Raw genomic sequence first — 23,753 nt, 5'->3', positions numbered from 1 at the left:
TCAGCCGTTGTTTTTAAGGAAGTCATGGATTAATGTTTGGTCCCACTTATAAACTTAGCTAAGTAAATGCCTTAAGCCACTTGAAACTGCATTTCTAAATTTGATAATCTGGATTTTCTTTGCAAGTACTTTAATTATTCAATGTTTCTACTTCTCAATCAATCTTATAAATCTATCAGGTCACATATAGTAAATCTTAAATTCTCTTAAGTGTCCTAAATGATTGCATATAAACTTAGTAAGACTTTGGTGGGGGCAGTGGTGGTGGGGTGAACTGGGAGATTGGGATTGACATGTATACACTAATATGTATAAAATAGATAACTAATAAGAACCTGCTGTATAAAAAATAAAATTAAAAAAGACTTAGACATTGAGGTAAAAATTGCACGTTTAAGCAATGCTTCAGTTACATTCAAAATGATCATTAACAAGTCTGACCAATGTGCTACTCTGAAAGGTCTAAGTCTCTTAAACATAAGTCTCTTAAAGTATGTAAATTACTAAATATGAACACTTTCCTTCTTAACAAAACATATTAATGTGATGATTTTGACCTTGTTGAGTATTTCCACATTTATTTCTGAATCTTATCTCATTTAAAATATGCTTCCTGATAAAATTGCTTTCCCATTTAGGCTATTTCTATAGTTAACTCTAAATGTTCCTGGGGTTTAAAGATTCTTATCTTCTAGGGAGATTATTACCCTCAGGTAGCTGAGGCTGTTTCCAACTAGACTTCTTAACTTGGGGTGTGTGGATAGAATTCAGGGGGTCTGTAAAGTTGGATGTAAAAAATGTATCTTTATTTTCACCAACTTCTAAGTGAAATTTAGCATTCCCTTCAGATGTGAATGTGGCAGTAAACCATAGTATATGAGCAGGACCTTGACTCTGTTGCCAGTAGAAATCACAGGTATTTCCATATCACATTATGGCTGTTGCAAACACCTTGAAATATCTTTATATTCAGCATTACTTCAACATTATGGAACTTATAGGCCTGCTGCTAGATCTCACTATTTAATGTACTAATAAAGGATCTCACATGACTCCATCATAATATTTCAATATTTTTATTGAGGTATAATTGAAGTATAATAAACTGGAAATATTTTAAGGGTTAAATGTTATCATTTTATATACATATATATGTCATATATATACCATGAAACCATCAACACAATTCACACACTGGACTTTTCCATCACATCCCCAGCAGTTTCTCTGAGCCCCTCTGTAATCCATCCTTCCCTCCACACCCACCCTCAGGTGACAATTGCTTTGCTTTCTGTCACTGTAAATTAGTTTGCATTTTTGAGAAATTTATATAATTAGAATCATGTGTTGGGTCTTTTTGGGGAGAGTGAGGCTTCTGGCATTTTCACTCAACATAAAGATTTTGATATTCATCTATGTTGTGTGTGTATCATACGTTCTTTTATTGCTGAGTAGTAATCCATTGCATGGATATACCACAATCTGTTTATTCGTTTACCTGCTAATGGACAGTTTCACTGTTTCCAATTCTTAGCAGTTACAAATAGACTTACTATTAACATTCATATACAGTTCTTTGCATGGATTTGTGTTTTCCTTTCTCTTGGGTGTCAGGTGGCTGGGTCATATGGTGGGGGGATGTTTAACTTTTTGAGAAACTGCCAAATTGTTTTCCAAAGCGGTTGTACCATTTTACATCCCAACCAGCAGTGTATGAGAGTTTAGCTGCCCCATATCCTTGTCAGCACTTGGTACAGTCAGTCTTTTTAATTTTAGCCAATCTAATGGATACGTAGTGGTATTTCTTTATATATATATATATATTTTTTTTTTTTTTTTTTTTTTTGCAGTACGCGGGTCTCTCACTGTTGTGGCGTCTCCCGTTGTGGAGCACAGGCTCCGGATGTGCAGCCTCAGCGGGCATGGCTCACGGGCCCAGCCGCTCCGCGGCACGTGGGATCTTCCCGGACCGGGGCACGAACCCGCGTCCCCTGCATCGGCAGGCAGACTCTCAACCACTGCGCCACCAGGGAAGCCCATCATTATATTTTAATGTACATTTCCGTGATGATTGATGATGTTGAGCATCTATTTTTGTGCCTATTGGCAATTTGTATATCTTCTCCTATGAAGTGTTGGTTCTAAAGTTTTCCCAGTTTTTAATTGAGTTATTTGTTTTCTAAAAGTTATTGAGTTGTTAAGGTTCTTCGTGTATCGTTATATATCCCTTATATTTTTTATATTTGTATGATAGAAGTATTGTATTCTAGTCTATAGCTTGCTCTTTATTTTCTCAGTTTTGTCTTTTTTTTTTTTTTTTTTTGGTGGTACGCGGGCCTCTCACTGCTGTGGCCTCTCCCGTTGCGGAGCACAGGCTCCGGACGCGCAGGCCCAGCAGCCATAGCTCACGGGCCCAGCCGCTCCGCGGCATGTGGGATCCTCCCGGACCGGGGCACGAACCTGCGTCCCCTGCATCGGCAGGCGGACTCTCAACCACTGCGCCACCAGGGAAGCCCTCAGTTTTGTCTTTTGAAGAACAAAAGTTTTATATTTTGACAAAGCTCAGTTTACTAATGTTCATGGTTTGTACTTTCAGTGTTCTGAGAAATGTTTGACTACTGCAAAGTTGCAATGATTTTCTCCCTATATTGTCTTCTGGAAGGTTTATGGTTCTAGGCTTTCCATTTAGGGCTGTGATCCATTCGGAGTTAATTTTTGTGAATAATGTGAGGTAAATTTTTTTCTTATCAGTAAGAAATAAGACATTAAATTGTTTCTTATCAGTATCCAGTTTCCCAGCACCCTATGTGCATTATAAGCGTTTTTGTTTATATAGAAGCATTTTTCTGAGATGTCCTTAGACTTAAGCAGATTGCCAAAGAGGTCCCTGACATATGTTCTAGAGATTCCAGCAGAGTAAGAGATAAGAATCTGCAGACATCAAGGGAAAGTGCTCTCGATATGCATGTTAGGAATCCATCATGTCAGCCCACCTGGTTTGGGGAGACCCTTTTTTAGGACGATGACGTTGCATAACAACCAGAGATTTAGGCAAGAGGGCTGACTGGAGTCTTGTCAGAATGTGGATGGGATGCCCCGAACCACACCACGAATTGTTATGCTGATGATTTTATAATTTTAAGAAGGATTGCTCACAGCCCCTGGTCTACTCATGGATGTCTGTTACCGCCTCCCGTGTGATTACTTGCTTGAATTTCACACGTCTTTTGTCCTCAGGACATATCTAAATCATCCTGTTTAGGCAGGGTGGCCATCTGTCCCAGTTTGCCTGGAACAGTCCTGGTTTATGCTTTATTTGATTTGATTTTTTGTTTTTTTTATTGAAATATAACGGATTTACAATTTGTGTTAGTTTCTGGTGTACAGCAAAGTGACTCAGTTATACATATATATACTTTTTCATATTCTTTTCCATTATGGTTTATTACAGGATATTGAACATAGTTCCTGTACTACACAGTAGGACCTTGTTGTTTATCCATTCTCTATATACTAGTTCACATCTGCTAACCCCAAACATGCTTTATTATTAATAGTGCCCATTTCACTCTCAAAAGTTCCACTCTGTCCTGTACCAACATCAGGAAGCGTTCTGATTTGTTCAAGTAGTTCTGTTGGTTTCTATCTTATAGGCTTTGAGAATCACAAACACAGTGAAGCACTTTGAAATCCATGACTTTCAAGCTTGACTCTGCAGAGCTCTGGGTGCTCCTTCAAGACCCTTTACAAGTACCTGCAGGAGAAAGGTGCAAGCCACGAGGCTGAGATTTTTTTCTTTTTTTCGATCTCTGGTGTTTATTCACTACCAGGCAGGTGACAACACAGCTTTATTTCTCTTTTCCCCTCTGATGCTAAAGCATAAGCTATCTTTTAATTCTGACACATTTATCCATTCCAGAGACAGTATGAAAAACAGTCATCTAGCCATTTATTACCTTGGACTTTTCAGGCCAAACTGGGGTTGCTGTCTCATTTATAAGCCAGGGCAACAAGGGTGATTCCAGGTGGATGGGTTAAAAATGGAAAATATGAGCTCTTCAACAGAGCCTGGGATTTTTCGCCTCTGTTTTCCATATGGTGATTCTATATATGCTTGCCTTTTTATTTATTTATTTTTTGGCCATGCAGCAAGGCTTGTGGGATCCTAGTTCCCCAACCAGGCATTGAACCCGGGCCCTCCGCAGCAAAAGTGCAGAGTCCTAACCACTGGATTGCTAGGGAATTCCCTATGCTTCCTTTTTAGTCTTTTTAATGGATCTGTATAGAAACGTGAAATGCTTCATAAATTTGCATGTCATCCTTGCTCAGGGGCCATGCTAATCTCCATATCATTCCAATTTGAGTATATGTGCTGCCAAAGCAAGTACAATATGCTTACTTTTGAATACAAGAAAGTTTGAAAGCCACTGATGTAATTGATCACATTTTCCTCTTTACGTTGGCTGCCAGGAAGCTCAGCATCTAATTCTCTGTCCACCACTAACAGTGCTCAGGGCCTCCTAGCCTACATATTTATGAGAATCTCACCCTTGACTTTCTTTTCTTTCCCTCCCCATGTTTCCCCTTCACCTGCTTTTCTTGCTTTCTCATTCTGCTGCCACATGTATGTTTTTGCATGCAAACTCAAATCCTTTTTGGAAAGAGCCAAGGTTTAAATGAGTGCATTAAAACAAAAAGGAATACTTTTTCTGTAGAGGAGGTTTTTGCAGATGGGAAAGGAATGTGTATAGAAATAAGGCATAATTTGGCATGGAGAGTACACATGTGTGTTTGTAGGATATGTATATACATGTTGGAAACGTTGTGAAGTTTGTCGTTTTCAAAGTTAAGCTGGTCTTCTGGCTTCAGGGGACATTTATACTTGGAAGACTCCAGGGGGAAAAAAACAGTGTTTTACTCCAGGGTAGACGTGCCTGTGGTCTACACTCCAAAGAATCTGCTTTATGGTTTAGCATTTTCAGATTTTGTCTGGGGTTATTTTTCTGGTCATTATAAAATGAGGACAAATACTTATTAAGAAGAAATCAAGGGAATGAGGGACAGGAAGGGGGTGCTCCTGCACAGGAAGGGGGCTGGATTTTAAGTGATCTCGAGTAAGAAGTGGGAGCCTTAAGTCTTATCTGAGTTTCTGTCTCATCTGCTGCAAATCTGTGGTCAAGTCCTTTTTCTCCCAAACATGGGGACTCTCACCCTCCGCTGCACACTTGGAATCACCGGGAGCTTTAAAAAAATCCTGATGCCGCAGTCCCTTCCCCAGAGAGTCTGGTTTAATTGGTCTGGGGTAGGGCTTCCGCATGGGGATTTTTAAAAGCTCCCCTGGAGATTCTAACGTGCAAGCCAGGGTTGAGACCACTGCCCTAAGAGAAAGAAAAAAGTAAAATTAGTGAGCACCTGCCTCCTGTTTATCTCTCAGGGGGCCGTGGGGTGTGGCTGCGATTTAGGAGATAATGGGCCGTATTCTGGTGAAGGAGTGAGAGGGCTTGAAGGAAACAGATTAACCCTTCGTATTCCATAGAGCACTCTTGGTTAATAAGTGTTCGTCAACGTTTTGCACGTGATCTGCAAGAAGAAACACATTTCACATCCTGACCCAGTACACACACACACACACACACACACACACACAGAGTCTTACTCTGATTTCGTACAATTCACTTGGTGTTTTCTATTCCAGTCTATTCCATTATTTTCCTTTAGAAAAAAAAAAAGCCTGCTTACTGCCCCTGTTTAAACAATATTCTATGAAGGCTCATGGGCCCAGATCAATTAAACACCTCTGGAGAGCATTAAGATGGTCAGTTTATAATGACTGAGAGCTCTCTGCAAAGCTGCTAGGAGAAGTGAAGTTTGTACCGTTGAGCAATTGCTCACGCCAGCTACAGTCACAGTAGTGAGTGTTTCAGGCGCATGATCTCAGCAAACTGTCCCGATAATAATACAAGATGGATACTGTTATCTCCAGTTTAGGGCTGAGAAAGTCAACGCTAAGAACGTACATGCGTCCTGCAGCTAGGAAGCAGAAGAGTTATCTTCATCCAGGAACTGCAGATCTAACCTCACCCTCCTTGTGGGAGGAGAATAACTGTGCTCACTGAATACATTTGCTTGCCTGAAGTTTGGGGAGCAAAAGGGGATAGAATAAGCTTTGACCAGAGGTGGCTCCCAGTAGAGCAGGGCCTGCTGTTTATACAACTTGGGGGCCTTATTTAAGAAAAAGAATACGAAATTATGAGTACGAAATTAGGTACAAAATGAATCGTTCTTTGAATTAGGAAATCACAACAAATGCATATTTTAAGAAGCTGAAAAATACCACAGATTCCCAACTCAACTTCCCCTCGGCTGGATCCCCCAAATGCCAATGACCACTTCCATACCACCCTACTCAAGGTCAAGTGCTCCAGTGGGGAATCAGAGTGGAGAGTGATGGTGGTCTCTGCTGGTTGCCGCGGACTATGAAAAGCAAATGACTTTTGTAAATTTTACATGAACGAGTGACCCCGTGAATGGACTTCTAGGTCCCTGTCAGGGCCTTAGAAAGAGACGCGTCAAGTGAGGGGCCCAGGAGCTTAAGTTTCACTGGCTTCCCAGTAACCCCACAAGTGGAGTTGAAGGCTCTATATTATATCTCTAGAGCAAGGGCTTTGGGGTCAGCTGGACCTGAACTTCAGCTCTGGCTCAGACACTTTCTGCCTTCTTTGAGCTAAGACTTGATCATTTGTAAAAATGGGCATGCTAGCAGCATCTACCTTCCAGTCTCTTTGGGGGACCAGAGGAGATAAGAAGGGTCCCGCAAACTGCATGGGCTTAGAACAGCCAGATTTAGCAAAGAAAAATATAGGACATCCAGTGAAACTGAAATTTCAGAGAAAAGTGAATACTTTTTAGTATAAGTATGTATCACCTAGGACATACTTATTCTAAAAGTTATTCCTTGTTTTTCTGTAATTCACATTTATATGGGCACCCCGTATTTCTTGAGCTTAACAAATGGCAGTGGTTGACACTGTTTTTGGACCAAGTGTTCCATAACAGGGCTTCATAAATATTAGAAAGTGCGTGAGAGGGAGAAAAATGCTGCGTAGACTCTGTTCATAAGTTTATTATGGGGAAGATTGAAACAGGTGGCCAGGAGAGGATGAAGCAAGTGGGGTGCCTTAATTTGAGGGTATGTGTGGAGGGGCTTATACCACTGACTTTGGGTAAGCCAATTAAGTTCTTGGGACTTCAGTTTCCCCTACCTGTAAAATGGGTAAAAGGAGATTCTTGAACTCTCCTCCTGCAGATATAACCAAAAATGGCACTTTCTCATCCTACAGATGTCGCCTCCTCAAAGAGGTCTTCCCTGACTACTCCAGCCAAGATTACGGTTCCCTTGCTCCAGAACATAATTTTTCCCCCTCCATAATAATGATAACTTTCTGAAGTTGTCTTGATTCTTTACTTGATTGTTTGTTTACGGTCTGTCTCCCCATGTGAGAATAAGTTCCGGGAAGGCACAAAACTAGTCTGTCTTGTTCTAGCTGAATCTCCGAGGAGCTGTACCTGGCGCAGTAGATATTCCATATACGTTGAATGAATGATTGAATGAATGAATTCAGTGTCACCCTTGAGGTCCCTTCCAAGCAGTCTTTCTCTTCTCGGGGGCCATGCCTGGGTTGCAGAGGGAGGAGGTGTGGGTGTCGGTGGGTGGGGAGGAGGCTGGGCCCTCGCCTCCTCTAGGACCGGCTGGAGCTAGCGCGTCCGGCTGGGCGGCAGGCGCAGAGAACAGCGCGGAGGCAGCTGCAGGGCCGAAGCGCCGCGCCGCGCGTCCAGCCGCCGGGGGTGTGCGCCCGCGGAGCCAGGCGTCGCGCCTTGGCGCCCCCACGCACCCACGCCGCGGCGCGGGGACCCGGGCGGGGGCAGAGGGAGGGCCCGGCCGAGGGAGGGGAAGGGGCCGGTCCTCCCAGCGCAGGCAGCGGCCGCGGCAGCCCAGGAGGCGGAGGCAACGGCGGCAGCAGAGGTAGCAACGTGCCCGCCGCAGTCAGCCCGGCCGCGTCCGACCCGCGCCCGCCCGGCCGCCGGCACCGCACCGCACCGCACCGGGGCGCCCTCTCCACTGCGCGCGGTGAGTACCAACCGCTGCGCCCAGCCCGGGCCGCCCGCCGCGATTCGCCGGGCCGGGGTTGACCCGGACCCCCTGGCCTGGGGCGTCTCTCCCGCACTCGGCCAGCCGGGGCCTCCGCAGCTGTCGGGGCGCCCGGGGCTCCCAGGGCGCCTCAGGCACAAGGGCAGCGGGGACAGTGGGCAGATCCTGTCTCGGGAGAGTCTGTCCTGGGCTCCAGGCCTCAGTTTCTCCGTGCGCCCGGGAGGCGACGACCCTGAAGTTTGCACTACCGCACGCGGGACAAGTGCATAGAGCGCAGGCGGTGTAGACTCGCCTGGGTCCTCCGCGTTTGGTTCGTTTTATGGCCCGGGTGGCTCGCGATGAGGGGCACTCCTCTAACCGGACCAGGAGGCGCCGGGAGCCAAACTCACGCCCTCGGGCGCTGGTTATGGGGCAACGGTGGAGCAAATGGCTGGAATTCCCGGGATGGGGCTGGAATGGCCCACCGAGCCTTTTTTCTAGCTGCATTTCTTTTTTTAAAGTCCGTTTGCGCTTGGCCCGCGCTGGTCCAGCTCTCCCGGCTTTGTACCGGAACCCGCGTCCTGGCGCTGGCTGAAGTTGGAGTTGAAACTTGGAATATCAAAAGGATGCTTAGAAGGAAGCGAGGGTTTTGTTGTAATGGGACAAAGCGGAGAATGGAATGGTTTTTTAGCCTTGCAGCCTGGAGGTTAAACGGCCGTACTGGCCCTTAAATATATTCCCTGCCCCCAAGCAAATAGGTTATAAACTCAAGGAATATTAGGACAGCTTGACAGGGAAAAACATTCGCATCACAAAATCCTCAGGGCGCAAAATCCTCAGCTGCTGAAAGTGAAGCGCTTTGACGGGTGCGAGTTTCCTACTTCCCCTAAACGAAGCCTCGCCTGGGCTAAGAGTTGACAGCGAGCGTACATGTTGCTGCGTCGCGAATGCTCTTTAAGAAGCAAGACTGATGCCGCGGTTTTGATGGATACCGTTTTCTTTTCTCCCCCCTTTCCCCGAAATGCAACGTAATCTTCAGAATTACTTTTATGTATGTATATATAACGTTGAGGTAGATATAAATCACCCCTGGTGGAGGTACTTTTTAATTACGAGGTGCAGTGAAATGAGTGAACATCGGAGTTGGGTGTTGTGGGCAAGGCAGAGCGGAGGTATAATGATTTACAAACATCAGGTGAGAATCTGAGTGCTGAATTGGGTTTGAGTTAGGGAGCTCCCTTCCAAAGGAAATTATAACCAGCGGACAATTGTGTTTCAAACCGAATCTATTTCGCGAGCTCTGTCTTGCTTGAGTAAAATTTCTACTAGCAGAGTATGAGCTAGTAGCCGCTTTACCAGCCTATGGCCCTTTTGGGGGTGGGGGGAGAGAAGGAGGACCTCCTTTTTAAAATAATGTTTGTGAAAAAAATCTTTCAGGCAACTTTACCCAAGAAAGTTTCTTTCCTTTTTTTTTTTTTTTGACTTTTCTCTCCCCATCACCTTAAGCCCCTTAAACTTTATACTTCTTTGCATTTAGACATCCTCAGACTAGGAAAAGTTAATAAGTAATTTATGTTACAAATGGTGACGGTTTGAATCTTGCTTTAGACTAAGCATAAAATCACGTTTGTATTCCAGGTCTCCTCGCCTTTTGAGGAAATTCTAAATTTTGCGATTTCGACCCAGGTGGCTATATTTGAAAGGACTTGAACTTTTAAAAAAGCAGTTCATGTGTCCCATACCAAGTTAGTTAATAGCTCCATTCTTATAACTTTAGCTTCACGATATGATTAACTATTTTATCTGAAAGGTCTTGGCATTTTTCCTGTCTTGAGATAGCTCACCTAGTGTAGTGGCTGCGTGTATGAGAATATTCTATAAACACATACATCTTTCCTAATATGAAATAACTAAAGGAAATACAACAAAATGTCATCCCAATATTTTGAGATTTTTTTTTAAAAAAGATGATTTAATCACTGGAGTTTTAGAATCTTCTTTTTATGCCTTTTGTGTTATATTAAACACATCATAAAGAAATATGATTTGTTGGCTTGTTATGGGATTACCATTTGGCAAAAACACCCAAGACATGCTGTTTCAAATAGGCGGTATTACTTCTGGTTTAAATTGTATGTAAGGGATCACAAGCCTTGTTCCAGACGGATAAATTGATAAAATGCTAGCTGCTGTTGGGAAAGCAAAATAGTCGTCGGAAAAAAAAAAAAAAAAAGGCGATGTAGCTAAGTATATTTTGAATTAGGTTGAGCTGGCTCCTGAGACCCCGGGCAGTTTGAAAAAAGGTATCCACAATCCAGGCACGTCCACTTGAAGACGTTTTGGGTTCCCCCAGGACAAGACGACTCCTTTCCCTTTCCTTCTTTTTTCAGTTACTTTTCCAAAGATTACTTGAGTCAGGCGCAGGAGACCAGAGTTCTGCCGAAAGCCAACCTAACCAGCTCTGAAACGAGGACTCATTCTTACTCCTTCCACCAGATGTTTTTTAGGTGTCCTCAGCTGGAATGCCCAGTTTGAAACTAATTAGGCCAGCAATAAACTTCTTGTACAATAAAATCACAGGCCGTGATGGTGCATAAGTGGGGTTCCTAGCAGCTCATGACAGATGCCTCTCTCTCTCGGCAGAAAGAGCCCATGGCTGTCAGGAAAAAATGAAGGGAGTGGAGATATCTTGCTTAGATTTTTGCCTGGCCCTCAATATCCAAGCACACCACACACCACGCATCATCTTCTCCAAGGAGATGCCTTGCAACAGGCGTTGAGTTTTGTCTTTGTGGGACAGGCCTGCTTAGCATAAAAATGCTTGGGGAAGAAGTAAAACCATAAGTATTAGGCAGTGGCCACAGGTCTGAGGTGTAGTGTTGAGTGTTGGAATGTTGAGTGTGTGTGGGTGTAGACTGGGTGGAGAGGCTTCCTCTCCACTAGGCACAGGTAAAATGCAGGGCTCTCCGGTCTGATATCAGTTCCTTCTGGGAGAGGATAACTTTCTCCCCCAAAGATTTTTTACCTCGTTCTCCTGATGTAGTTCTCCTTATCTGGGGGGTTTGTGGAGGTGAAGTGGCTGGTTATTCAGTTACCTCCAAAGGCTGAACCTTCTGACTCTTGCCAAGACTGGGCTTTGTTGATGGAAGGAAACTTTTTTTTCTAGCTATCTGCTCTGAAAAAGGAGTCGGTGGACTTGGATCAAAAGGAATCTCTTTACAGAGAATTAACCCCAGAGCTGAGAAAACACGGCCTGTTGACAGAAAACACACACATACACTCACTCTCCCCACAAGGCCTTGCTCACTCTCCATCTTTCGCCCTGACCCCCCATCCCCCAATATCATAACAGCCTTTGGAAGGGCCCACTTTTTGTCCCCCTACCGTTTGTGGCTGTTCAAACAGTCCCAAACATACAAAACAAAAAGGAGGCTCCGGTAGGGAAACAATTAGCAGAGAATTAGCTGGAGACAATGCTTCATCTTCCTATTTGAAGATCGTAACTGGCCTAATGGTGTTTAACTAACATCTCTTCTAATCCGAGGATAAACCCCCTCAATCAGGTGACAAATACTTGAAATGACTGTCTCAGACCCACTGTCTTGCTGTAAAGGAATCAGAGGGGCCAGGACTAGTTCTTTGTTGCGTGTGATTTAAAATCAGTTTCAAGATATGAGAGTACCTGCCAGGTAGATTGAGAGGAAGAGGATGAAGAAAGCCACAGGCTTTAAATTTTTTCTTTTTTTTTTTGCTGCTTTTTTTTCTTTCTTTATGCTCACGTTCATTCTGTTGGTGCCTTTGCCATGTCTCTCTGCTTAAGTTATATCCGTGTATTTAATAATGATGAAAAATAGCTGAGCATTTACATGCCAGGCCTGAAATCAGCTCTTGACCTGTATTTTCAGGATGGCTCTCACAACAACATTTTGAGTTAGGTATTCCTATTATTATTATTATTATTTTTTACTATTACTATTATTATTTTGCCAACTTTGTTAACAAAGAAACTGAGTCACAAGTCAAATGACTTACGAGAGGCTGAAGAGTGAGTGAGGCCAGAATCTAGGCCTTCAGCCCTCTGCCGACGGGGCTATGAAAACCTTGCCTCAGAGAACATTTCTGCTCTCGTTTCCCTTGGAGAGAGATGCTGAATTTGGATAGTTTTAAATGCGCTGAACACGATTATTTTCTGACTCTACCCTGATGTTTTTTGCTGTTGTCTTAGATGGCAGAAAAATCGTATTAAGTATTTAGAAAACACAAATCTGGACTCTGGTGAGTCATGATATTTAGAAGGTTGTACATGGTTGTGTAAAGGGAAAAGAATACGACTATTTACAAGGGCTAATTTGATTTGTTCCTTCAATACTATAACGCCACCCATTTTAGTTCCTAAAAAGAGTCAATAAATTTACCGGCAGTGGCAAGGCCCTAAAATGTTACGGTAGGCTGTCCAAATCCAGTTTACCGGAAGGTGCTGGATCGCTATGGGTGGGTTGTTGCTTGGGGGTTAGATTATAAACATTTGGAGAGCAAAGAATAATTTGGAACAGGTGGTCCCAAGAGTCAGGTAACCGGAACGATTTATCTTTGCCACTTTGAAGGTTAGGGGAGGCTGGAGGTTGCCTGAATCTGGGACAGGCGGCCTGAGGGTCGGGGAGGGCTGGGAGGGCCCCCACTTTGGGATGAAGCCTAGAGGGATGGATGAGGGGGTCTCTGCACACAGACCCAGGTCTGTAGAAAGCAGGGCTTCGTCATCCCTGTCATCACCCATCTGATGATACTAGTGAGGGCGCAGATGTGGCTGCTGGTGCTTTTTTTGCAAAAGCTGCCTCTGCTTTCGTATATGTGCAGAAATTTAAAACAGGAGCTCAGAGAAACAGACAGCCAAGGGAGACAGGTTTACTTCTCACTGGTCTTGAGAATGTGCACGTGGCCGATTGTCTTTGCCCCGTAATGTCCATTTAGACATATTTTTAAATGAACCAAGGATTTAAAAGAGGCCAGAAATTATTTTGTCACTTAGTTTCCGCAGTAGTGTGTCAATGACATGAAAACGGGTTGTGATTTCAATGGCACTGGATTTTTTTCCCCTCTAGTTTCCTTTTGAAGATCTAGTAAAGTTAGATTTTAAAAATCTGTGCATTCCCAGATTTAACATATCCGTACATATCTACTCATAATCATTCTGAGAACTGTCAGCTCTCTGTGATTTTAACCAAAGGAAAAAATGATAAAATCGACATTTTTTCCCCCCAAAGGATGAGGAACTGGAGGGTTTGACCACTGTCTGAAGACAGCAACTTACTTTTGTCTCGCATCAGCTGAATCTGTTAGCTCCCCTTTCTTTTCTGTTCATCTCCCAAGAATGGTCTTTCATAACTGAAATGTACAGTATATTAGCCAAAAGATGTTTTAATTTTGCAAAGAAAAATCATGCCAGAGGCGGCCGAGTCTGTTTCAACCATTATTGTTTCTGTAGCATGCATACTTTGGGTTTCATGGTAAGATGTGGTTTGCCAAGAAAGAAAATTACAGCAAGAAACTATGTTGAAAACATATACACTTCTGATTGAGAAATGGGAAAAACACGGAAAAATTCCGCACGGTAATTGCTTTAACGTGAGTTTTAAATGTCATTGTTTGACTTATGTCAAAAAGTCCCTCTTAGCTAATTCTCACATATGCTGTTACCAAATATCTCACCTTAAAAATGGCAGATGTGGGGCTTAACTCTGATGATCTTGAGGCTTTCAGAGATAGCCGTAGTCGTAGTGGAAACATTCCAAATTTTTAGATTGTGCAGGCTGAGTTTTTTTTTTTAAGGTTACTTAGATATCGATTTTATTTTCTTGACCCAAAATAAGAAAACACGGGGAATTCTCAAAAGCTTTTTACAGGCTGCTATTATGAGAAGAGAAGCCAAACCAACATGTATTAGGTCATGAGTTTGAAGTGCATAAATAAGCCCTTGAAGGTCACCAAAACAGGGCGAAAACCACCAGTTCTCCTCACCTCGGCCAAGTCAAATTCCTGCCGGTTTGATGTGTTTGATTCAAGTGGACGCAGAAAGGGGGTTTCTGAGTCCACGGTTGAAAGATCTCGATTTGATTTGGGTTCCGAAGATGTTCTTGGGGTAAAGCGAGAGGGGAGGGCTGGAATTCCCATCTCCTTTGGATCACTCCCTCTCACAGCTCCACTGAGAAAGCGGGTTCCAGGGCACCCCTTCCTCCAAAGGAGATCTTTCTTTCCTGCTGTTTGGATATGCAGAAGCCAAAGGTCAAAAATGGCTTGCGTTCCTTCTGGTCAATTTCTTCACCTCCCACCCCCTTCTGTAGTAACTTAGTGGTTAAGGTGTTGGTAGTTTCCAGAACAATTTTTTTGTTCCTGGGAACACATACATGTTTTTTTGGCATGTGGGGTGCAACGTGTAAGTACAAACCTTTAGGTCTTCGTTGATGGGCAGCTCCCCGAAATGCGGAGCACGTCCGCTGCATCGCCGAGTTTGGTATCAGCACCAGTGCTGATGGAAATTCCACGCAGGGAGAAAACCTCCTCATAGGAAAACAGAAAGGGTATCGCTGCAAAAAAGGTTGTTTTCTTTTGTGGGTGTGTATTATTTGCACGTATGGGGACTTTTGTTTCACGGTGTTCTAGAAACACTTGTCTCCCCAGCAAAGGTCTGAATGCCCTTCCCAGTTGGGAAGGGGGTTGGGGGGGGGAGGAGCACAGGGGGCAGATTCCTGCACCTCTGGCCTTTTGTGCGACTGGTACAGTAGAGGGAAGCGGTGACTCGCGGCTTGGAGGGTGTCATGTGGCATAACAAGTTGTGACTTGCCGCTTGTGTTGTAAACAAAGTTTTGGCCCCATCCAGCCGTGAAAAAGAATGGAGCCGGGAAGATTATTCACCTCCGGTCTGTGACGGGCCACCGGGGCTCTCTGGTGTTCTCCTCTTGCTAAAGAGACCATACTCCCCGGAGACTTTAATTTTGGAGTGTGGAGGAAAGGGGGGTGGGAGGGGAGAAAGAATGTCTTAAACACAGCAAATGTCTGAAACGCTCCGAATGTCTTCAGCGTTGCTCTGGCACCCACAAGAAAGACAAAGTGATAAAAGGACACAGAAGCAGGCTTTTGGGGGGATGGGGGGTGAGCAGAGAGATTAGGGGACTTGCTAGTGGTTTGATCTAGAGTGGAGAGTTTTCTGACACCTCGGGAGCTCTGGAATGCCTTGCTGTGTCTTTAGGAAACTGATTTGGAAATGTCTTTCCCTGCAGCTTTGCTGCCGTTTCTTTGTGCCTATTTTTAGTGAACTGTTTTTTTGTTCTGTTTTTTAAAAAGACACAAGGTTTGTTTGAGAATAACGAGTGGCCCATAGTTATTGAACACTTACTATGTGCCAGGCACTGTGCAAAGCAAACACTTACATTTCTGACTCCCAATAGCCTTAGATGGAATGTGCTATTATTTTTTTTTTTTTAAGGCCTCAAAAAATTGGGTAGAAACTCGGAATTGTTTCTCTCCACGGAAATCTTTAGTAAAAGGCGAAAGATTTATGCGTTCTGAAGAGAAACCAGAGTGTTAGGAATGTGCTATTATTATCACCCCTATTTTACAGATGCGAAAATTGAGTCTCATGGAGAAGTAACTCGTCCAAGGTTATATGGCTCATGTCAGAACCAGGATTGAACCCAGTTTTGATTCCTAACCACTAGGATATCCAGCCTCCACGTCCACCCCACCCCACGCATGCTCATGTAATGAGAGCTACGTTTTCTCTACATGTCTGCCCTGGAGAGCTAGATTTTAAAGTCAGTCTCCAATCGTTTTGCTTGGAGGATATTAAGTGATGGTCAGGTATAAAAGTTGGGTTCAAAATAAGAGACATCACCTGATTCTCACAGAATCTTGAGCCTGTCCTTGTAGAATAACTGAAGTTTAGAGTTGAAATCTGTTGAAATGGTGGCTGCATCACTGCAGTTAGCTGGTCTAAGCTATTGTCTGTGGCCCCTTCTGTGCTAGCAGAGTTGAGTAGTTACTATAGGGACTGCATGGCCTTCTACAGAATGTTTGCTGACCCCTGAGCTATTGCAATCTGACAAGACAGATTTTGTTGACAAGGAAGATCGTGCACTTGGGACATTACATATACCATTTCACTGATTTATTATTTATTGAGTGCCTCCTACGTGCCTCACGCATTGCATGGTGATGGGGGAAAGTTCCAAATGCATTCATTCTTTCCCTCATTTATTCAGCATTATTTACTGAGCTGTGTTCTAGGCATTGGGCTAATTACTGGCGACCCAAAGGCAAGAAGGACCCAATCTGGCACCTCTGATGGCAGGATCCCAGGGTGTTTTCACCAATATCACCCTGCCTCTTCTTTCCCTTTGAGGTTTCAGGGGGCAGAGATATGACTTCTTGAGCTTTCTAATATTCAAGCAGAAGGATGGAGAGAAAGACCCAACTTTGCAGACTCTTATTCAAAGAAGCCATGCCCAACTTGTTAAGAGCAGTACACTGGCTTCTGTGCCTAGAACTGTGTCGGACAATGCCCATGGCTTACTCCCTGCCTCAGACAGACAATGACCTTCTGCTACCCTTAAGAGGTGGTGGGGAGAACAGGTAGGAAAAGGGAGAATCTTTCCAAATTCAAGCCTTGGCTCTGACTTACAGCCTAGAGATTAAGAGCATGAATCTCTTAAGATTTGTGAGCCAGGAGCCAGGCTGCTTGGGTTCAAATCCTTGCTCAGCATTAACCAACTATTTAGTTTGGGGCAAGTTACCTAACTTCTATGTGCCTCAGTTTCTTCACCTGTAACACAGGGTGGTTATCATGGAGATCAAGCTAATAAATATAAAGTGTTTGCAGCAGTACATGGCAAAGAGTACGAGCTATATCAGAGTCGGCTACTGTATTATTGTTGTTATTATCATTTAAGCTTAAATGTATTATTTACAAGCTTACATGACCCTAAGCTCTCTGAGCCTCAGCTTCCCCTCTGTAAAATGGGGATGATGATAATGACAATAATAACTGCTTCAGAAGGCCACTGTGAAAACTTAAATGAGTCAGTACATGTAAAACACTTTGCTTTGCTGCAGTGCCTGCCCACATTGAATGCTCAGTAAGCCAGCTATTATGCTCAAGCCAGCTGTCATTACCTTTGAGGTTATAGGGAATTACATACTGGGCCAATGATGTGCCTTTAAGCTCTTGGTCAGTGGAGTCCTTTTTCAGCATCAAGAGAATGTAGGGCAGTGGTTAATAACAGAGACCCTGAACTCAGACAGTTTGGTCTGAACCTTAAGTCCATCACTCACTAACTATGCTGTCTCGGGTTGGGGACTGAGCCCCACTCAACTTCCCAAACAGTGGAGGCAACGGTCGCTGTACGTTAGGAGGTTGGGAGGCTTAAAAGAGGTAGCAGGGTGTCTGGCACATAGTAAGCCCTCAATAAATGGTAGCTTGTATTATTATCACACCTACTCCTTGCCTCCCTCCCGCCCCCAGGAAAGCACTGAACATTAGTAAATTTTAATTTGAAAATAAAATAACACATTTTAAAACTGCCAAACAGATTTAATATTATATTCATTAAACAAAATTAAAATATTCTATTAAAGCCAGACTTTGGGCTCAGACCAAATTTTTATAACCCAAGCTTAAAGGCCAAAGAGTCCCCCGGCCACAATGGGGACATTGTGATTGAACTTGAGACTTCAGCGCTGCTATTGAGCGGTCTTTGAAATGCACGCACGTTTCCCCTTTAAAATGAAAGGGAAGTCATGGGAAGAAAAAAAATGAGGTTCTTGCTTACCCCAACAAACCTTAATGAATTGAAAAAGAAAAGCAAAAGATTACTCATTTTTCTTCTGCTACCTTATCCTGCCAAAGACGCGTGGCCCACTCCTAACCCCAGCTTTGAAAGGTACCTGCTCCGAACGTTCCAGATCTGATATGCTCTACCAGCTAAGCTACTATAAATTCTGGTCTTCGTCAGGTGTGGTATATCAGTGAAAGCTGAGATCTGAGAGCTCAGCTGCTGGTTCAAATCCCAGCTCTGTCTCCCCTAACTATGCCTCAGTTTCCATATCATAGAACAGAGATAAAATACCTACTCCATAGGCCTGTAGTGAGAGGATGTAAGAATTAGCTGTCCCTATTGATGGTTTTTTAAAATCATTTTTTTTAATTGAAGTTATTATACAATAATAATATAGTTAATATAGTGATATATTATAGTAATAATAATTAGTTAATTTACAATGTTGAATTAGTTTCAGGTGTACAGCAAAGTGATTCAGTTATACATATATATACATATATGTATGTGTGTATATATATATATTCTTTTTCAGATTCTTTTCCATTGTATGTTATTACAAGATATTGACTGTAGTTCCCTGTGCTACCTTGTGCTATTATCTAATGAATGAAACTTCCCCAGACTTTTGGGACTTTGAAGAATTAAAGGCATACAGGTATGCCTTTATCTGAGAATTTTGAATCAAAATCATCTCAATATTCAGGGAGGGGAATTGGAGAGGGAAGAAGTAGATTTTAAAATCTCTCACAGGAGTTATGATATGCCAGACACTTTCACCAAGCTCATTTAATCCTCTCCAAAAAAAAAAAAAAAAAAATCCCATGACATTTGTGTTTTGATTAACAAATGGGAAAACTGAGGCTTGCACAGGTCTAGTGGCTGCCCAATGACATTCCCGGTCTCTCTGACCCAAAGCACAGGATGGTTCTACCACGTGACCTGCAGCCCTCCTAGGACAAGGGCGCAGACTATCCCAGAGGACTTCTCTGTGACCCACTGACCTTTACTGACGTTCTCTTCTTACCTTTCAATAGCATCCTTCATCCTCAGTGAGCCCGTTTTTGTGGCGTTTCCATTGAGAATGAATGGACACCTTCTAAAACAACAAATGGAAAAAGGAATGGCAGTGGATCATGACATCCTTCTCTAGGTGACATTTCTTAAGAACCTCTGGCATTTCTTGCCAACCGGGGGGGGGGGGGGGCATGACCTCCTCCTCAGACCGTGCTGGGTCCTAGGCTGTGATGTGGGGCCCAAAGGCAGAGATAAAGGAGGTTAGGCAGCTGATGGGGAGCGCATGGAATGGACTCCCCACTCCACCACCTACCAGCTGTGTGACATTGGGCAGAGGACTTGGGCTCTCAGAGCCCCAGACTCTTCCCCAGTTCATGGGGCGGATGCCATCCATATTGGGTTTGTTAGAGAGTTTCAATACAGTGATGGATGGGAACATGGCCTGTTCATCCAGAGAGTGTTGGTTCTTACTTGCACCAACCCCAGAAGTACTCAAAGAGAAGAGTGAAAGTGAAGCTTACTTTGCCTGGGGAATATTCCTTCCTGTTCTCTAGGTAGCTGCAGTCTTGGGATTTCACACATTCTGGAAGAATCTACTAGTCTCTGAAGGGCAATCTTCTTTTAATGGGGGGGGGGGGTGTACCCTTTCCATATTAACTTAAAACATGAATGAATATTTTTCTTTAGAGTTCTGTCTTTATCTTATTATGTGTTTGGAAAAGATATAGCAAGCATTTCAGACAAATGGTTTCACATGTTTTTAACTGCATAAGACAAAAACGGTTTAAAACTCCAGTCCACCAGGTAATTATAGCAAAAGTGGTATCCGGGTATGGCAGGATTCATGAATGAAGAAAGAGAAACACGCATCTGAATATGTGAAATTTTCCCCGAGATCTCTTCATTTAAATGAAATCCTTTATTCCCAAAGCTTGTCCCTGCAAGCTGCTTACAGCAAATGCCTCAAATAACAGAATTTTCTACTAACCAGAACTGCAGTTCTGCACTCAGTTTTCAGGGGAATAAAGTGAAACAAATGAGTCTGTCAAGAATGTTAGTAAAGTCATCTCAGAGCATGTGTCTGGACACATTCAGTCTCTGTCTTTCGTCTTTGAAAGAGGAATGGCTGGCCTTTGGATGAATATTATGCTAATTAAAATGACCTCTGTGTGCTTACTCGATGACAGGATCTGTTCTGATTGAGTATAGCGATCAACTGACTTATTCCTCACAACAATTCTATGAAGGAAGTCTATTACTATTCATATTTTCAGGAGGAAAGTAAGGCACAGAGAGGTTAAGTGACTTGCTCGAGGTCACACAGCAATTAAGGAGTAGAGCCAGGCTTTGTATGCAGATGGTTCTAGAGGTTGTCTTCATAACCCCTGCACTCCCTGCCTCCTTAACCACCATAGAAAGAATTAAATTTTCCTTCTCTTTGACCTTCACTCAACTGGACAGTTAATTAGGGACAGGCATGAGAGGGAAACAAAGGGACCGGCGGTCTTAATTGTAATTTTTCAGTATTTTACAAGGATGTATTGGTGTATTCTATCAGCCTCAGGTGCAGCATAATACAGGGGTTAAGAGCCAGCCTGTCCAAGTCTACTACTTGCTATCCTCATGACCTTGGGTTTACTTAAGTTCTTCTAACGTCAGTTTCCCCACTTAGGAAGTGAGGATCATGAATCTGCATCATCAGAGTTAACAACCATGACCTGCGTAGAAGGGCCTCTGATATCTGATTGTCCAATACCGTTTATTACCTGTTGGAGCAAAAGTAACTATGGAAATCCTATCTCACGGTGGGGCACAGTTGCAGTTGGGTACAGTTTGCAGTGGAAGAGAAGGGAAATTCCCAGGCATGCGGGGCTCGAGCTGGAAAACGGCTCAGGTTTTTCCAGAAAAGGTCAGAGACACTGGCTTTCCTCGTCCCCACGTGAGAAGTTGCAGAGACAAGTCCGCAGCAGGCAGCCTGGAACGCCCAGCCCGCCGGTATTAAAATCTAAGCGGATGAGTACACCACGGCCCTCGGGGGAGGGACTTGCCTGTCACGTGCCCGGTGCCCGGCAGAGCGGACCCCCCTTCCCCCCACCTCCCAGGAAGAGTTGGACTTTGGGCAGCACGGGTCAGAGGCAGAGAAGAACGCTTCCAAAAAACCCTGCCCGCTTGTCTGTGCAAACTCAAACGCCGTGGTAGCCTCTGATTTCATTTTTCTTCTTATTCCCTTTCTTCTGACATGGAAAATGTCCTTTTCTCCAGAGCCACTGCTGGGTTTTCAGTGACCAGGTGTGCAGACTGTCTGGGTTTGCCTCCTTTCACCTTCCTCCTCCACTTCAGCCCGCCTCCATTTCCTCTTGAATGCAGAAAACGGAATTTCATTCATTCATTCGAAAATATGTACTGAGCACCAGCTGTGTACCAGGACCTACTCTGGACACGAGAAATACAGTAGAGAACAGAAACAACCAAAATCTACTTCATGGAGCTGCAGTTGAGTGGGGAAAGACCAAAGATAAAAACCTAAATGTGTAAAGTACACAGAATGTCAGATGGTCATGAGTCTGGGGGGAAAAATCAAGAGAAGGTGGATAGAAAGTGCGGGGGGGAGGGGGGCAGGGGAGGGCTCTCTGAGCAGGCGGCCTCTGAGCACAGAGCTGGAGTGAGCTCTGCCCATATCTGGGGAAGAATATTCTAGAAAGAAGAGACAGCAAGGGCAAAAGCCCTCAGATGGGAGCCACCTGGAGGCCAGTACGGCTGGGGCCAATAAACAGGGGGCTGGCGGAGATGAAATCATGGTGGAGGGGCCCCATCAGGTAGAGCCATTCTGTGTCAATCAGGCATGTCTGAAGTCAGTAGTATCAGAATTGTTAAATGACTTTTTAAAAGAACATAGGCCCTAAATCTGAAATCAATCATTGCAAATTCAGACAGGCAGGTAAGAAGTTAATGAAATGAGCAGGGTAATTAACCAGGGGGAATGCTGATTCCATATTGCCATGTGTTCTGGTTTTTCAAAAGACACTGAAATCTGGACTTTTATGAGAAATGTCCTGATTTTAAAATCATCACGAGGAACCACCAGCATGCAGGTGCAAGCTCGCAGTTTGAGAACGCTCTTCCAAACATCGCCGTAGACCCTGGGAGTCTTAATTTCAGTGACAAGACAGTGAGCCTTTCTCTGACGCTCTTTTCTTTACTTTTTACCAATTCCTGACCAGAAGGATGCCAAGAGATGCTACCAGTTGTTTCCAGGAAAAAGTAGGACTTGAATCGCATGAGGATGGGGGCTGAGACGTCATCCAAGGAGCAATCAGCTTGCTTCATTTTCACGTCTTTCTCAAGACTTTTTCCTGATCGCCCCTCATCACGGGTAATGACAAACATGGTCCAAATCCATCCTCTTTCGGGTTTCCATTAGTTTCATGATGATGATTATTTTGTCATCTGGGGTTGATTTAGGAGTGGTGAAATGTTTGCAGGTTTCGTAAATGGTTGTCAGCCACTGTTTAGAATGGCAAGGAACTTCTTGTGTTGTTCACATCGTAAGGACTGTGGTGATAGTTTCCAGTGGCTACAGACGTGAAAGGGGATAAAAGGAGGGGGGGCCTTGAAGGATTCCACACAAAGTGATTGGAAAATTGAATAATTAGTCAGGGGTGGCGGGGCTGCGAGGGTGAGGAGAGGGTTCAAGGGCCCTGAAGACCTGGGATGCCCAGGCTGACGACACTGAATTCATACTCTGCCTTCTCCACCCCAAAGCTGAGTCAAGCAAAAACCCTGCCAAGGGCCCACAAAGCTGTCAAGATTCTTCGGGATGTAAGTAATAGAAAACTTACTTCTGAGTTGGTTTAAGTTAAAAAGGAAATGTACTGACTCTGGGAAATGTAAAGTTCTGGGGAGATCTGGTTTCAGGTGTGGCTGGTCCAAGAGCTGAGACGTAGGTGATGAGCCCATCTTTTAATTAATCCCTGTTCAGGAGGATTCGGTACTTTGTCATGCACCACCTCTGGAACTTGGGATGGAGTGGGAGAGAGGTAGATTCCCCAACTGAAGTCAGCAACATTGGCTGGAAGTGGGGAGTGGACTGGTTCCCTGTGGATCCCCAAGCTTCAGCATAATGCACCTCTAGATATGCCTTGGCCACCCCTCTTCTACTGGGCTACAGTGCCATTTGTGAAATGTGTGGGTTTTCCAGGTGCTGTGCTACACTGTGTGTGTATCATCTCCTTTCTCCTCAAACACTCCTTTGAGGATGGCACTTTAAGACGTGCTGCTATTCTCCCTCCCATGTGCTCTTTCCACAGGCCTAGAGGATGACCTTTTATTTCAGGTAAGGGTGTTCAGAGAGGGTCATCTTTTTCATCGTGTCTTGTACAAAATTAGCACTCAATATTTGGGACACTCCACCCAAGCATGGGAGAGGCACTGAACTTCTGAGGAAAAGATAGAAACGCCTCAGTATCACTTGGAGTGGCCAGAGTGACCCTGGCTAGAGTGTGCTTACGTTTATGGGCCTCTGATGACCAGCCTGTGTTTCTTTTCCTCCTCTGAGCTTTGCCCTTCATTATTGCCTCCACTCCATTATTGCCTTTTTCCTGTTCCCTTTAGTGGCCCTGCAGTAACATCTCATGCAATACAGAGGTTGCAAACTGGCAGCCAAAAGGCATTTTGTTTGGTCTGCAGAACATTTAAAATGGAAACTGGAGCCAACATTTGAAAATCTGGACATTCCACACAGAAATGAAGATTTCTGGCTTCCATTAAAAAATCAGAAGATC

At 44.0% G+C, this 23,753-nt stretch overlaps 1 protein-coding gene and 2 non-coding genes across 4 annotated transcripts in view; 1 reads left to right on the top strand and 2 right to left on the bottom strand.

The window, feature by feature from the left end:
- Positions 1 to 4,284: 4,284 nt before the first annotated feature.
- On the bottom strand, positions 4,285 to 4,388 carry LOC116741073. Its single transcript, XR_004346047.1, has one exon. It is a non-coding gene; the product is annotated as a U6 spliceosomal RNA (small nuclear RNA).
- A 3,370-nt stretch (positions 4,389 to 7,758) lies between these two features.
- Positions 7,759 to 23,753, top strand: part of EYA2 (EYA transcriptional coactivator and phosphatase 2) — a 256,403-nt gene continuing 240,408 nt past the window's right edge. The window contains exon 1 of one of the 2 annotated variants that reach the window (XM_032606781.1): positions 7,759 to 8,128. The gene's annotated coding sequence lies outside the window, so the exon portion shown is untranslated. The remainder of the gene's footprint in view (positions 8,129 to 23,753) is intronic. The other variant, XM_032606780.1, reaches the window with a different exon arrangement.
- LOC116741054 lies at positions 15,592 to 15,707 on the bottom strand. Its single transcript, XR_004346029.1, has one exon. It is a non-coding gene; the product is annotated as a U5 spliceosomal RNA (small nuclear RNA).

The sequence above is a fragment of the Phocoena sinus genome, chromosome 15 (assembly GCF_008692025.1).
Source record: "Phocoena sinus isolate mPhoSin1 chromosome 15, mPhoSin1.pri, whole genome shotgun sequence".
Taxonomy (NCBI): Eukaryota; Metazoa; Chordata; class Mammalia; order Artiodactyla; family Phocoenidae; genus Phocoena; species Phocoena sinus.
The sequence above is the reverse complement of the archived record's forward strand: the minus strand, read 5'-3'. Positions and strand labels throughout refer to the sequence as shown.